A 13,558-nucleotide genomic window follows, 5' to 3' on the forward strand; every position below is an offset into this window, starting at 1 on the left:
AGCAGCCACAGGCAATAGTATATTAATGGATGTAGCTGGGTTTCAATAAAACTTTATTTACAAATCAGGCAGCAGGCTGGATTTGACCCATAGGGCATAGTTTGCTGACCCTTGATATGATGGGATTTGGGGAATGAACAATGCTAACCTGAAAGTCAAGACAACTATGGTTTTGTCTGTAACTAAATTTGTGATTTTGAACAAATTACTTGACACCTCAGTTGCTCTCCATTTCCTTATTCATTTCAATGCCCTCACCAGCCTTCCATTCTATCGCGTCCTTTTCAATTCCCACATGCATAATGCATAATTAATTCACAATTTAAGCTGGAGTTCAACTGAGAACTACTAATGTATTTTTATTTTAAGTTTGCCTTATCACAGAGTATATAAATCATAAATTAATCCTTTTTCTTGATGCCCCTAGTTCATGGAAGGTGTCTGTGATTTGTGTGATTTCGTCCCTCAGGTGCCCCTGGGATGGGCAGGGCCATTGGCCCCCAAGCTATGTGCCATGAGGTCAGCCATCAGTTTGTCTGGTGGCACTGCCTGTTGCCTCTGCCATCACTTCTCGCTGGTGCTAATCTGCTCCCTAATGAATACTCATTTGCTTAGATCAAGGTCCAAGAATGTGTCCTTGTTCGTCCCTCCTTCGAGTAAACTACAACTATGCCCCTAGAGACCATTCCCTTTGACTTCAAATTCCAGGGCCTGGAGGGTTGGCATTCCTAGAAACATGATCCTGGAGGAACAGGGCATTGTTTAAATGCCTGCCTGGTTAACTTGTTTAGCCAAAAATATGACACTCAAGTCATAAGACTAATTTTACGAACTACTCTTTTCTTAAGCAATTAGGCTTCCAGAAGTCTCTGGCACATGAAAATTTTCCATGAACTCTGAAAGCCAATTAGAACAGAGGAAAACAAAAGTTGGAGACTCCATATCCTTCATCTCAGTAAGGTCATGGACGTCCCCTCAGGGCTCTCTGGAGAAAGTCCATTGTCAACATACTTGTGTACTGTCAGTGGGATCAAAAGAGCATCAGATCTTTTGGGAATATTTGGAACTAGAGATCTGAGGGTTAGAATGAGTCAAGGAAGGTGAAATGGTAAATGTTCATAGACTAGGCCTCCCTCCCTGATAAAGGGCAGATAGCAGATAGGCAACTGGTGTTTAGAAGAGGGCCAGATAGTAAATATTTTTAGGCTTTGCAATCTGTATACTCTGCACACAGTCTCCGTTGCATAATTTTTCTTTTCTTTCCTTTCTTTTTTTTTTTTTTTTTGCTTTTTAGCTTTTCTTAACAAAAAAATTAAAAATTTAAATTAGAAAAACTATTATTAGCTCAAGGGTTGTACAAAACTAGGCAAATTTGGCCCACAGGCTGTAATTTGCTGACCATTGCAACAGGAATCCTGGCTTTGCCATCACTAGGTGTATGATGGGGGAAGGAATAACTATCCAATTTGTTTGTTTGTTTGTTTGAGACAGAGTCTCACTCTATCACCCAGGCTGGAGTGCAGTGGTGTGATCTTGGTTCACTGCAATCCCTGCCTCCCAGGTTTAAGTGATTCTCCTGCCTCAGCCTCCTGAGTAGCTGAGATCACAGGCGCATGCCACCATGCCCAGCTAATTTTTGTATTTTTAGTAGAGACAGGGTTTCACCATGTTGGCCAGGCTGGTATCGAACTCCTGAACTCAAGTGATCCATCCGCCTCGGCTGGGATTACAGGCATGAGCCACCACGCCCAGTCCTAGGGAATGAATAACTATGCATTCTAAGTCTCATTTTCATCACGTATAAAATGAGAATGCCACCACCTATACTGTAGGATTGTTGACTGGGATGCTGCTTCACAGCACTAGCACATAACTCCATTCGGTCCATGAACAGTAGCTGGCACTGCTAATTTCTGAATCATCATACAGTCTCTGTTTTCATGTGGCTACTACTTTTTCTTTGTCTCTGCCTTCTCTGAAAAGGCCCTTAAATGTTAGTCTTAGGGTTTTAGGTAAGGGTTAGATTTATACATAGGTAGGCCTTGAGGAATAAGATGGTGTTATAGTTCGGATGTTCTCAAAACTTCGTGTTAAAATTTGATCTCCAGTGTTGGAGGTGGAGCCTAGTCAGGGGGGTCTTTGGGGCAGATCCCTCTTGAATGGCTTAGTGCCATCCTTGAGCTAATGAGTAAGTTCTTGCCCTATTAGTTCCCATGAAAGCTGTTTGCTGAGAGCCTGACACCCCTCGCTCTTACTCTCTCACTCTCTCTCCTCTCTCTTGTTTTTCCTCTGACCACGTGACCCTGCACACATCTCCTCCCCTTCCACTTCTGCCATGAGTGGAAGCAGTCTGAGGCCCTCACCAGAAGCAGATGTCGGTGCTATGCTTCTTGTACAGCCTGCAGAACCATGAACAAATAAACCACTATTTTTTAATAAATTACCCACCCTCAGGTATTCCTTTATAGCAACACAAATGGACTAAGACAGATGCATTTAAGACTTTGCTAAAAATAAAAAATAAATTAAAAAGAGAGTAGTTATTTAATATCTTTCCTGCCAGACTGCCAAATGCATGAATTTCCACCTGCAAATTGCCCTTTTGCAGCACAATATTCAGTCTCCATAGTCTCCTGCTACAACACAAATCTATGACTAGAAGAGACAGGGGCCACCTGGCTGGCCTCACTAATACCACAGCACAAGGTTGCTTAGCAAATTAGCTCATCTTTGATCACATAGCCTGAAGGAAATGCCCACAATGAAGCCCACACTAGCCAGAAGACAGTCTGTAGAGGAGTCACTCAAAGGCTTTACAAGAAACAAGGGCTGGAGGGAGACTCCTAGAGAGGAGGTGAGAGAAGACATACTTTGTGATCTGATAGCCTGTACATTTCACTGTCCTCAACCGTCTCTCTCCCCACTCCTAGTTTCTGGCACCTACTCCCTCCATTGTTGGTGCTTGAAATTTGTTTGCTCTCCTAATCCCAAGTTAGGTTAGCCACAGCCTGCCTCCATGACTTCCTCAAAATTCAGCCCATGTCCCTTGCCAACAGGGCAGCTTGCATTTCCAGAAAGTCCTGTGTGCTTAAGTGAGGTGAAAGTGGTGGATTTTACGTTATATTGTTTGTCTTTGTGATTGTGAAATCTAACTAATGTACTGAAAAGTACATGGAGATGAACCTGCATGAAAAGAAACCCATTGAGGCCTCCTATTCCTACGCACACTTCGTCCCCCTTCCTGGTCATAACACCCTCTCTCCTCACTCACAGTCACCACTGTCCTCAGCATTCTGGTGCTCATTTCCTCTGCCTTTTAAAAATAGTTTTATTTCCTCATTATGCACACCTGGACAACATGTTTAAATGTTGTCTGTTTTCAGATTTTATGAGTGGAATTGTGCAGTGTGTATTATTAGATGCCTAACCTCTTGCTCAATGTTGTCTTTAAGAAGCATACCTGTTGTGGTGTGAAACGGCACTTGTTTTGATAGCTATGTAGGATTCCACTGTTTGAACACACCCCAATTGTTTACCCATTCTACTACTGATAGACACTCGGGCTATTTCCATGTTGGGACAATTACAGTGTGGCTACGAACCTCTTAAATAGTATATACTGGTGCTGTAAGCATGCATTTCTTATAGGCCCTAGGGAATTGGGGTCATAGACATTTGTAACCAATAATCAATTGTAGCCAAGTATTACCAATTTTTTCCCAATAATTTTTTCCTAGGCTTTTCTTGCAATTTTCAAGAAAATATTTCAATTCATATACCAAGAAGAAAGAAAGTGATTTTTTTTCCACAACAGTCTTTTCAATTTTTTAAATTTTTTTAGCCACAGTCTCACCATATCACCCAGGCTGGTGTGCAGTGACACAATTACAGCTCACTACAGTCTCAGCCTCCTGGGCTCAAGCAATCCTCCCACCTCAGTCTCCCAAGTAGCTAGGACTTGGGACAACAGGCACGTGCCACCATGCCCAGTGATATGGTTTGGATCTGTGTCCCCACCCAAATCTCATGTTGAATTGTAATCCCCATTGTTGGAGGTGGGGTCTGGTAGGAGGCGATTGGATCATAGGGGTGGAGTTCTCATGAATGGTTTAGTACCGTCCCCCTTGGTACTGTATAGTGAGTGAGTTTTCAAGAGATCTGGTTGTTTAAAAATGTGTATCACCTCCCCCCTTTTTCTCTCTTCCTTTTGCTCTGGCCATGTAAGACATGCCCACTTCCCCTTTGCTGTCCATCATGACTGTAAGTTTCCTGGGGCCTCCTCAGAAGAAGATGCCACCATGCTTCCTGTATAGCCTGCAGAACCATGAGCCAATTAAACCTCTTTTGTTTATAAATTACCCAGTCTCAGGTATTTCTTTGTAGCAGTTTGAGAACACACTAATACACTCAGATAATTTTTTTTAAGAGATGAGGGCTCACTATGGTGGCTGGTCTAGAATTCCTGGGTTCAAGCAATCCTCCCCCCTCAGCCTCCCAAAGTACTAGGATTACAGGCATGAGCCACTATGCACGGCTTTTTTTTCCACAGTATTCTTAACCAGCTCTTATGCTTACATTGTACCACAGTACCTTTATTTCATCATTCACTCACCAAATATAGTAAGCATCTATCATATGCCTAGTACTATGCTTACAGTCATGAACAAAACAAGCAAATACCTCCAACCTTAAACAGCTGACATTCTAGTAGTGAGACAATTACAAATAAATAATACCTTTTTAAAAATACACCAGATGCAAAATATATAAAGAACTCCTACACCTTAACAACAACAAAAATCCTAATGAAAAACTGAGCAAAGACTTAGACATTTCTCCATTGAAGATATACAAATGCCAACAAGCCTATGAAAAGATGCTTCACATCACTAACCATTAGGGAAATGCAAATCAAAACCACAATGAGATACCACCTCGCATCCATTAGAATGGCCACTGCCAAAAAGAAAATAATAAGTATTGATGAGCATGTAGAGAAATTGGAACCCTTGGGCAAAGCTGGCAGAAATGTAAAATGTTACAGCCATTGTGGAAAAGAGTATGGCAGTTCCTCAAAAACTAAAAATAGAATTACCATATGATTCAGAATTCCACTTCTGGATAAATACACAGAATTGAAAGCAGGGCCTTGAAGAGACATTTGTTCACCTATGTTCACAGCAGCTTTATTCACATTAGCCAAAAAGTAGAAGCAACCCAGGTGCTCATTGATGGATGAATGGATAAACAAAATGTGTATATATACCATAGAATATTATTCAGGCTTAAAAAAAGGAGGAAATTCCGACCCATGCTACAACCTTGGGGACATTACGTGAAGTGAAATAAGCCAGTTACAAAAAGGCAAATATAGTATGATTCCATTTATATAAGTAGTCAAATTCACAGACAGAAAGTAGAATGGTGGTTGCCAGATGTTGGTGGGGGGAGGTGAGAGCAGTGAGGTAGGGAGTAGTTGTTTTGTGGATGCAAAGTTTCAATTTTGCAAGGTCAAAGGACTTTCAGAGATGGATGGTGGTGATGGTTGCACAACAATGTGAATATACTTAATACCGCTGAACTGTACACTTAAAAATGGTTACAATGGGGGTGGAGGCAGAGCAAGATGGCCAAATAGAAGCCTCCAGCAACAGTTCTCCCCTTCCCCAGAAGAACACCAAATTGAACAACTATCCACATGAGAAAACACCTTCATTAGCACCAAAAATCAGGTGAGCAATCACAGTACCTGGTTTCAACAACATATCAAGGAAAGAGGCACTAAAGAGAGTGGGAAAGACTGTCTTGAATCCCTGACATCACCCCTGCCCGATCCCTTAACAGTGGCCACCTGGTGCAGAGAGAAAATATGTGTGCTTGGGGAAGAGAAAGCACAGTGATCGTGGAACTTTTGCTGGAACTCAGTGCTGCCCTGTCACAGTGGAAAGCAACACAGGGCAGAATTCAGCTGGTGTCCACAGAGGAAACATTTAGAACAGCCCTAGCCAGAGGGGAAACACTCATCCCAGCAGCTGGAATCTGATTTCTGGCTAGCCCCACCACCACAGGCTAAAAGGCTTTGGGGTCCTAAATAAACATAAGGTTGTCTAGACCACAAGGACTGCAATTCCTGGGCAAGTCCTGGTGTGGTGCTCGGCTGGTTAGACACCAACTGAGGTGGCCAAGTGAATGCTTGCATCACCTCTCTCCCAACCTCAGGCAATGCAGCTTACAGCTCTAGGAGAGGCTCCTTCCTTCTGCTTGAAGACAGGAGAAAGAAGAGTAAAGACTTTGTCTTGTAACCTGGATACCAGCTCAGCCACAGTAGACTAGGACACCAGGCAGAGTCCTGAGGCCCCCATTCCAGGCCCGAGCTCTGATCAACATTTCCAGTCACACCCTGAGCCAGAAGGGAACCCGCTGCCTTGAAGGAAATGACCCAGTTCTGGGAGGTTCATCATCTACTGACTAAAGAGCCCTTGAACCTTGAACAAACATCAGTGGTACTTAGGCAGTTCTCACTGTGAACCTTGGATGAGATCCAGGGCTGTGCTGGCTTCAGGTGTGACCCAGCACATTCCCAGGTGTGGTGGCCATGGAGACAGACTCCTTCTACTTGAAGAAACGGGAAAGAAGAGTAAAGGGAACTTTGTCTTCCAGCAATTCCACTACTGGGTATTTAGCCAAAGGAAATGAAATCAGTATGTCAAAGAGATATCTGCACTCCCATGTTTAATGCAGCATTATTCACATAGCCAAGATTTGGAAGGAACCTAAGCATCCATCAACAGACAAATGGATAAATGAAATGCAGTACCTACATACAATAGAGTACTATTCAGCCACAAAAAGAATGAGATCGTGTCATTTGCAACAACATGGATGGAACTGGAGGTCATTATGTTCAGTGAAATGAAGCCAGGCACTGAAAGACAAACTTCACATATTCTCATTCATTTGTGGAAGCTAAAAATTAATACAATTGAACTTATGAAGATAGAGAGTAGAATATTGGTTACCAGAGGCTGGATATGGCAGTAGGGGTGGGAGGGGGAAATGGGAATAGTTAATGGGTACAGGAACATAGTTTGATAGAATGAATAAGATCTAGTATTTGATAGCACAACAGCGTGACTACAGTCAACAATAATTCATTATACATTTAAAAATAACAAAATAGTATAATTTGAATATTTATAACACAAAGAAATGATAAATGTTTGAGGTCATGGATACCCCATTTACCCTGATGTAATTAATATGTATTGTATGCCTGTATCAAAATATTTCATGTACCGCATAAGTACACATACCTATTATGTACCTGCAAAAATTAAAACATAAAATTTAAAAAATGGCTAAAATGGGGGGTGGTCCAAGATGCCCGAATAGGAACAGCTCTGGTCTGTAGCTGCCAGCGTAATCAGTGCAGAAGACGGGTGATTTCTGCATGTCCAACTGAGGTACCTGGTTCATCTCAATGGGACTGGTTGGACAGTGGGTGCAGCCCATGGAGGGCGAGCCAAAGCAGGGCAGGGCATCACTTCACCAGGGAAGTGCAAAGGGTCGGGGGATTTCCCTTTCCTAGCCAAGAGAAGCCGTGACAGACTACCTGGAAAAACGGGACACTCCTGCCCCAATACTGTGCTTTTCCCAAGGTTTTAGCAACTGGCAGAGAAGGTGACTCTCTTCCGTGCCTGGCTTGGTAACTCCCACACCCATGGAGCCTTGCTCACTGCTAGCAGTCTGAGATCGATCTGCGAGATGGCCCACGGCTGGGGGAGGGGTGTCTGCCATTGCTGAGACTTGAGTAGGTAAACAGAGCGGCCCAGAAGCTGAAACTGGGCAGAGCCCACCGCAGCTCAACAAGGCCTACTGCCTCTAGACTCCACTTCTGTGGACAGGGCATAGCTAAACAAAAGGCAGCAGACAACTTCTGCAGACTTAAATGTCCCTGTCTGACAGCTCTGAAGAGAGCAGTGGTTCTCCCAGCATGGCGTTTGAGCTCTGAGAATGGACAGACTGCCTCCTCAAGTGGGTCCCTGACCCCTGTGTAGCCTGACTGGGAGACACCTCCCAGTAGGGGCCAACAGACACCTCATACAGGTGGGTGCCACTCTGGGACAAAGCTTCCAGAGGAAGAATCAGGCAGCAATATTTGCTGTTCTGCAGCCTCTGCTGGTGATACCCAGGCAAACAGGGTCTGGAGTGGAACTCCCACAAACTCCAACAGACCTGCAGCTGAGGGACCTGACTGTTAGAAGGAAAACTAACGAACTGAAAGGAATAGCATCAACATCAACAAAAAGGTCATCTACACCAAAACCCCATCTGTAGGTCACCAACATCAAAGACCAAAGGTAGATAAAACCACAAAGATGGGAAGAAACCAGAACAGAAAAGCTGAAAATTCTAAAAATCAGAGCGCCTCTTCTCCTCCAAATGATCTCAGCTCCTTGCCAACAATGGAACAAAGATGGATGGACAATGACTTTGATGAGTTGACAGAAGTAGGCTTCAGAAGGTCGGTAATAACAAACGTCTCCAAGCTAAAGGAGCATGTTCTAACCCATTGCAAGGAAGCTAAAAACGTTGAAAAAGATTAGGGCTTAACTTTAACTTAAAATGCCTAACTAGAATAAACAGTGTAGAGAAGACCTTAAATCACTGGTTGGAGCTGAAAACCATAGCACGAGAACTTCGTGATGCATACACAAGCTTCAATAGCCGATTCGATCAAGTGGAAGAAAGGGTATCAGTGATTGAAGATCAAATTAATGAAATAAAGCAGGAAAACAAGGTTAGAGGAAAAAAGTAAAAAGAAACAAAGCCTCCAAGAAATATGGGACTATGTGAAAAGACCAAATTTACATTTGATTGGTGTACCTAAAAGTGATGGGGAGAATGGAACCAAGTTGGAAAACACTCTGCAGGATATTATCCAGGAGAACTTCCCCAACATAGCAAGGCAGGCCAACATTCAAATTCAGGAAATACAGAGAACACCTCAAAGATACTCTTCGAGAAAAGCAACCCCAAGACACATAATTGTCAGATTCACCAAGGTTGAAGTGAAGGAAAAAGTGTTAAGGGCAGCCAGAGAGAAATGTCGAGTTACCCACAAAGGGAAGCCCATCAGACTAACAACGGATCTCTCGGCAGAAACCCTACAAGCCAGAAGAGAGTGGGGGCCAATATTCAATATTCTTAAAGAAAAGAATTTGCAACCCACAATTTCATATCCAGCCAAACTAAGCTTCATAAGTGAAGGAGAAATAAAATCCTTTACAGACAAGCAAATGCTGAGAGATTTTGTCACCACCAGGCCTGCCTTACAAGGGCTCCTGAAGGAAGCACTAAACATGGAAAGAAACAACTGGTACCAGCCACTGCAAAAACATGCCAAATTGTAAAGACCATCAATGCTATGAAGAAACTGCATCAATTAGTGGGTGAAATAACCAGCGAATATCATAATGACAGGATCAAATTCACACATAATGATATTAACCTTAAATGTAAATAGGCTAAATGCCCCAATTAAAAGACACAGACTGGCAAATTGGATAAAGAGTCAAGACCCATCAGTGTGCTATATTCAGGAGACCCATCTCATGTTGCAAAGATGCACATAGGCTCAAAATAAAGGGATGGAGGAAGATTTACCAAGCAAATGGAACGCAAAAAAAGCAGGGGTTGCAATCCTACTCTCTGATAAAACAGACTTTAAGCCAACAAAGATCATAAGAGACAAAGAAGGCCATTATATATTGGTAAAGGGATCAATTCAACAAGAAGAGCTAATTATCCTAAATATATATGCACCCAATACAGGAGCACCCATATTCATAAAGTAAGTCCTTAGAGACCTACAAATAGACTTAGACTCCCACACAATAATAGTGGGAGACTTTAACACCCCACTGTCAATATTAGACAAATCAATGAGACAGAAGCTTAACAAGGATATCCAGGACCTGAACTCAGCTCTGCAACAGACAGACCTAATAGACATCTACAGAACTCTCCACCCCAAATCAACAGAATATACATTCTTCTCAGCACCACATTGCACTAATTCTAAAATTGACCACATAATTTGAAGCAAAGCACTCTTCAGCAAATGTAAAAGAAATCACAACAAATTGTCTCTCAGACCACAGTACAATCAAATTAGAACTCAGGATTAAGAAACTCACTCAAAACCGCACAACTACATGGAAACTGAACAACTTGCTCCTGAATGACTACTGGGTAAGTAATGAAATGAAGGCAGAAATAAAGATGTTCTTTGAAACCAGTAAGAACAAAGACACAAGGTACCAGAATCTCTGGGAAACATTTAAAACAGTGTATACAGGGAAGTTTATAGCACTAAATGCCCACAAGAGAAAGCAGGAAAGATTTAAAATCGACACCCTAACATCACAATTAAAAGAACTAGAGAAGCAAAAGCAAACCAATTCAAAAGTTAGCACAAGGCAAGAAATAACTAAGATCAGAGCAGAACTGAAAGAGAGACACAAAAAGCCCTTCAAAAAATCAATGAATCTAGGAGCGGTTTTTTGAAAAGATCAACACAATTGATAGACCCCTAGCAAGACTAATAAAGAAGAAAAGAGAGAAGAATCAGACACAATAAAAAATGATAAAGGGGATATGACCACCGATCCCACAGAATACAAACTACCATCAGAGAATATTATAAACACTTCTAGGCAAATAAACTAGAAAATCTAGAGAAATGGATAAATTCCTGGACACACACACCCTCCCAATGCTAAACCAGGAAGAAGCTGAATCTCTGAATAGACCAATAACAGGCTCTGAAATTGAGGCAATAATTAATAGCCTACCAACCAAAAAAAAGTCCAGGATCAGATGGATTCACAGCCGAATTGTACCAGAGGTACAAAGAGGAGCTGGTACCATTCCTTCTGAAACTATTCCAATCAATAGCAAAAGAGGGAATCCTCCCTAACTCATTTTATGAGGCCAACATCATCCTGATACCAAAGCCTGGCAGAGACACAAGAAAAAAAGAGAATTTTAGACTAATATCCCTGATGAACATCAAGGCAAAAATCCTCAGTAAAACACCAGCAAACCGAATCCAACAGCACATCAAAAAGCTTATCCACCATGATCAAGTTGGCTTCATCCCTGGGATGCAAGGCTGGTTCAACATATGCAAATCAATAAACGTAATCCATCACATAAACAGAACCAAAGACAAAAACCACATGATTATTTCAATATATGCAGAAAAGGCCTTCGACAAAATTCAACAGCCCTTCATGTTAAAAACTCTCAATAAACTACGTATTGATGGAATGTATCTCAAAATAATAAGAGCTATTTATGACAAACCCACAGCCAATATCATACGGAATGGGCAAAAACTGGAAGTATTCCCTTTGAAAATCTGCAAAAGACAAGGATGCCCTCTCTCACCACTCCTATTCAACATAGTGTTGGAAGTTCTGGCCAGGGCAATCAGGCAGGAGAAAGAAATAAAGGGTATTCAATTAGGAAATGAGGAAGTCAAATTGTCCCTGTTTGCAGATGACACGATTGTATGTTTAGAAAACCCCATAGTCTCAGCCCCAAATCTCCTTAAGCTGATAAGCAACTTCAGCAAAGTCTCGGGATACAAAATCAATTTGCAAAAATCACAAGCATTGCTATACACCAATAACAGACAAATAGAGAGCCAAACCATGAGTGAACTCCCACTCACAATTGCTACAAAGAGAATAAAATACTTAGGAATCCAAATTACAAGGAATGTGAAGGACCTCTTCAAGGAGAACTACAAACCACTGCTCAGCGAAATAAAAGAGGACACAGACAAATGGAAGAACATTCCATGCTCATGGATAGGAAGAATCAATATCATGAAAATGACCATACTGCTCAAGGTAATTTATAGATTCAATGCCAACCCCATCAAGCTACCAATGACTTTCTTCACAGAATTGGAAAAAACTAAAGTCCATATGGAACCAAAAAAGAGCCCTCATTGCCAAGACAATCCGAAGCAAAAAGAATTAAGCTGGAGGCATCATGCTACCTGACTTCAAACTATACTACAAGGCTACAGTAACCAAAACAGCATGGTACTGGTACCAAAACAGAGAGGTAGACCAATGGAACAGAACAGAGGCCTTAGAAATAACACCACACGTCTACAACCATCTGATCTTTGACAAACCTGACAAAAACAAGAAATGAGGAAAGGATTCCCTATTTAATAAATGGTGCCAGGAAAACTGGCTAGCCATACATAGAAAGCTGAAACTGGATCCCTTCCTTACACCTTATACAAAAATTAATTCAAGATGGATTAAAGACTTGAATGTTAGACCTAAAACCATAAAAACCCTAGAAGAAAACTTGGCAATACCATTCAGGCCATAGGCATGGGCAAGGATTTCATGACTAAAACAACAAAAGCAATGGTAACAAAAGCCAAAATAGACAAATGGGATCTAATTAAACTAAAAAGCTTCTGCATGGCAAAAGAAGCTACCATCAGAGTGAACAGACAACCTACAGAATGGGAGAAAATTTTTGCAATCTACCCATCTGACAAAGGGCTAATATTCAGAATCTTCAAAGAACTCAAACAAATTTACAAGAAAAAAACAAACAACCCCATCAAAATGTGGGCAAAGGATATGAACAGACACTTCTCAAAAGAAGACATCTATGCAGCCAACAGACACATGAAAAAATGCTCATCATCACTGGCCATCAGAGAAATGCAAATCAAAACCACAATGAGATATCATCTCATGCCAGTTAGAATGGCAATCATTAAAAAGTCAGGAAACAACAGATACTGGAGAGGATGTGGAGAAATAGGAACACTTTTACACTGTTGGTGGGCATGTAAATTAGTTCAACCATTGTGGAAGACAGTGTGGCGATTCCTCAAGGATCTAGAACTAGAAATACCATTTGACCCAGCAATCCCATTGCTGAGTATATACCCAAAGGATTATAAATCATGCTACTATAAAGACACATGCACACGTATGTTTATTGCGGCACTATTCACAATAGCAAAGACTTGGAACCAACCCAAATGTCCACCAATGATAGACTGGATTAAGAATATGTGGCACATGTACACTATGGAATACTATGCAGCCATAAAAAGGATGAGTTCATGTCCTTTTCAGGGACATGGATGAAGCTGGAAATCATCACTCTCAGCAAACTATCACAAGGACAGAAAACCAAACACTGCATGTTCTCACTCATAGTTGGGAACTGAACAATGAGATCACTTGGACAAAGGGTGGGGAACATCACACACTGGGGCCTGTTGGGGGGTGGGGGGCTGGGAGATGGATAACATTAGGAGAAATACCTCATGTAAATGATGAGTTGATGGGTGCAGCAAACCAACATGGCACATGTATACCTATGTATCAAACCTGCATGTTGTGTGCATGTACCCTAGAACAATAAAAAAAAAATTAAAATGCTAAATTTTGTTATGCACATTTTACCATAAATTTTTAAAAACACACATATATGCAGATATAGA

This window comes from Pan paniscus, chromosome 10 (genome assembly GCF_029289425.2).
Source record: "Pan paniscus chromosome 10, NHGRI_mPanPan1-v2.0_pri, whole genome shotgun sequence".
In the NCBI taxonomy this organism is placed as follows: Eukaryota; Metazoa; Chordata; class Mammalia; order Primates; family Hominidae; genus Pan; species Pan paniscus.